Raw genomic sequence first — 4,375 nt, forward strand, 5'->3', positions numbered from 1 at the left:
ATTTATATACATATATAGCTTTGTTAATGGTGGAAACTGAGATGTCAGTTGCTGTGGAACAAAGGTATATACTCCCTGTTGAGTTCATTTCAATCATCGAACGATATATATTTTATCAGTCCCGAAAATTGAAAACCAAAGTTGATCACGGTGAACATCGAACTTCATAAAGACGGAAGTAATGCTGCTATGCATTTTCTCCGGCGTGCAAACGATTCCTCCATCTCACCGATTTAAGAATAAGCGAAGTAATAATTCCAATAATACACTTCCGAAATAATCACATTGCTGTTATGCTATTTCCCATCTTAATACTTTTCCGTCTCCACAGCCCCGTCAACGTCATCATTGTCATCATCGTCTTCGACGTCGCCATTGTCACCGCTGCCACCATCGCTTACATCATTGTCATTATTATTACTCTCGTTATCTCCATCATAATCATCATTTATTTCATAAGAATTATCTTCATCAATATCATCATTAACTTTTATCTCTAAGATCTCAAAACAATTAAGAATCAGAAATAACACACATAAAAATATTAAAATAATTATGCGAAATTATATTATTGTGCGGTTAATATATTTCCCAAATCTCCAAATTTATATATGGAAACAGACCACTAGAAATTGTCAGAATGTGAATTATGTAATTGAAGAAATAAAAGAAACATAATACGAACACAAACTAAACAAAGTTTGAATATTATTTTACAGATGTTTTGGATAGGACTTGTGTTGGTTTTAAATCCGATGTGATTAATGTAATTCCGCTTGAAGTATGTTAGTAGTTACCATGTTGACTTTTCAAAAATGTAAAGAAACGTTTCAGCATAAACTCATCCGAACATCATCTGTTTCCAATATCATCTAGATAATTGAGAATGGATGTAAGTTTTCATTATGAAACAACTTTATAATATATTTACCAAAGGTAAGAGGCACTTAATTTCGTAATAAACTTTGTCAATCAAAGAAATATTATGAAAGGGATTGAATTATACAACGAAGATATGTGAATATTGTTTTATTATCAGAAGCTATATGAATGCTGTTTTTCAGCAGAATCTTTATAGTTTACAAAAGGTGTAATCACACATGCAAAGAAGCCATTAATTATTGTAAACAAACGAATGCTTTGCTGAAGCACATCTGATAAAGTGATAGCACTAATTGATATTATTAATGTTAACATATATGTATACCCAAGGCAACGACAATACTTCTACGATGCAAATAGACATGCTAGAAATTGCAGCTATATTTCAAATATCTCACTATAATTTTTAAAATAATGGAAAATATATTTACTTAATCCTATCCTACCCGCATGTTTAATATACAAGATTGTTGAGGCTTAAATTCTTTTTGTCGTAGATATTCTGGAAATGGGTTTCGTTGTTCAGATCATGAAATATGTATACTCATAGGAAATATAACTTCCATGGTGTAATGCCGCACATATTTGTAATATTGGACAAAGTTTGGGGATACTCAGCACGTGTTTGCTTTCCTGTAATGCATGCAGGATAACTAGGAATATCTAAAAAGTTCATCTATATTTTTTCTTTTTTTGCACGTGAGGTGAAACAAATCTAATTTCAAGCCTTTGTATCACATCTAAGATCGGTAAGGATTTTTTAACCAACGTTATTCATGGACAATTAACAGCCAGCATTTACAAGAATGGCAGAATAGCGGTTGGCTGATAGACTGAGGTTCATCATTCTGAGAAGAGAGAAAAAAATATTCGTGTTTTATATGGAATTCGAAAGAACAAGTGACGGGAAGAGTAGGGAGTGAAAGTTGGAGATGTTTAAGTAAAGTGTTCATAAATGAACAAACCTTATTAACATCCGAAAACTATCAAACTTAGAGATAGGCATATCATACACGTTTGTAAGACGCTTTAATGACACACACACACACAAACACACACACACGCGCACATACGCAAACACACACACACACACAAAAGCACGCACGGCAGGCTCAGACAAAGATATAGAGATACTCACACACATATAAGTACACACACATACACACGTACAGACTTTACAAATTATCATTGCAATTTCCACAATTTATTGCATCTACGACAGTTGAGATTCATCAATCATTTTACGTCCAACCATTTGAGCTGACATGGAATTGTCTCCATGCTTTTGATAAAACATTGATTACGTTTTCCTGTAAATGTGGTTTAGCCTTGCAAAATTTTTCTGAAGTTTTGAATTGTAAAGGTACACCCGGTATATATACTAATATATTTGCAAGAACTTTATGTATGTATGCATCTGTCATCTGTATGTAGTCTTTTATTGTTTCTTTTCTGTTCTTGTCGACGTGTATGTATGGAGGTAGGAGTTATCTTTAACACAACGGTTATAGCTGGATATTCTCAATAGTGCACAAACTGTGAAGTTACCGCCAGCATTTTCCAGCACGTCATATTCTAGATGTTTAAGAATGATATGAAACTGCACCAATCATGCATGGGGATAGAAATGAATCTCAGATTTTAAGGAAAAAGCCAGTAGCATTTTATATTGATTTGTCCCTATTCCCATTCATAGATATACTGCTAGCAACTCAACACTTCACTGCCCAAATATTCCTACAAACGAAACTACACAAACATATATTTAATTTCCATTTTAAGAAACTAGACAATCACCACTCATTATTTATAGAATATTATTTTAAGTTCAGTACAATTCGTTCTAGATACGACTGAATATATGCTCACAGTCATTCACTCTAATCATTTAAAACAAACTGTGTACTATATATGCTTAACGCATATGCTATAATTTAATATATATGCTATACTTTAATGTATAGTTCTACATACAAGAATCAGAATTGTACTCTTTAAATAACGAATGTGGTCTGGCCATTGAGAAAACTTAGTGATTATTATATGATGCACTGTATCACTCACCATCTGGATTAGGGTCTCGATACACTTGTCACTAATATGGTAGTTATCGACATTCTCCCTTTCATCTTCATGTCGCTGTTCATAAATAATTTATAATTTAGTCCATTATATCGACTTCAAAACGCCTCTTCAAAAAGTTGACCCTGACGCTAGTCAAAATAAATCACTCGTATATCCATCCAACCAATGCGTTATGAAATACAACTTTGTATACAATAGACATCATTAAGGGATCTGGCTAATCATGTCACTACAGGTAGTTTATAGATAAAGGAATTCTGCTGATTATTGCAAACATTCTCGCGCAGCATGTTCAAAGAAGCCAATAAGATTTCTGCAATTCAGGTGAAAGATACATGCGCTATTATGAAAAGCTGCAAAGATATCTAAATGATCAGTATACATCAAAGAATGAACACAGAAGAATTCGGGCAGTCGCATTACCTCAATAGACATACAAAATTTGTTAGAGAGACATTAGAGAAATGAGTGCTTAATACACACATAAAACAAGTATCCATATCCACACGCACGTAGATACACAAAAATAAACACACACATATATACACACACGCAAACACATAACAAATTAATAATGTACTATTATATTTGCATGAATAGATATCTGTATCCGTATCAATATATGTGTGTATGTCTGACTTAATGTGTACATGTATGTATTGATAAACGTACGCGATAGGCATGGAGACATGTGGAAATATTGGAAGATTTTCACAGACAGATAGTCAAGCTGCGACAGACGGATATAAGTACATCTGCTTTATATAAATGCAAATTAATGCATAAAAAACGTCAATTTAAATATTAATAAAATTGTAATACATGAAATTGTAATTCAGATGATTAGATAGTTGACAGTTAGAAAGAGAGGGAGAAAGAGACAGAGAGACATACAGACAGAGAGAGTACTTGTCATAGGAATAGATATAAACAAACATCCATAGATACATGGAATATTAAAAACATAAAAGATACAAATATAAAGACATGCAAATTATGAAGAGAAATTTCAACATGATAAGAAAAGTCACAACACAGAAAAATGTCTGTGTACATAGTTGCCACAATTATGCAAACCAACTTTCACTACATCATCAATAAATATGAATGCATACTCAGTGAAATATAGCTATCCAATTATTTTCTCCTTGAAATTGATAACGATATTTCTAACTCGCTTGCATTTCGTGCATACCTAATTAGATATATCGATTCATACAGATTCAAGGCATTCCAGAAAACGCGATTTGCTTTGTATATGCGTAATATTGACATGCTACAAATAAGAGAGGATGGTACAAAATTAAAAACCTATCCCGTATGGATGCATGTAAATATATTTGATTATCACAAAATATAAATTTCACTTTGATCTTTATGCTCCTACATTTATGTATGCATATATATA

Source organism: Octopus bimaculoides, chromosome 19 (genome assembly GCF_001194135.2).
Source record: "Octopus bimaculoides isolate UCB-OBI-ISO-001 chromosome 19, ASM119413v2, whole genome shotgun sequence".
In the NCBI taxonomy this organism is placed as follows: Eukaryota; Metazoa; Mollusca; class Cephalopoda; order Octopoda; family Octopodidae; genus Octopus; species Octopus bimaculoides.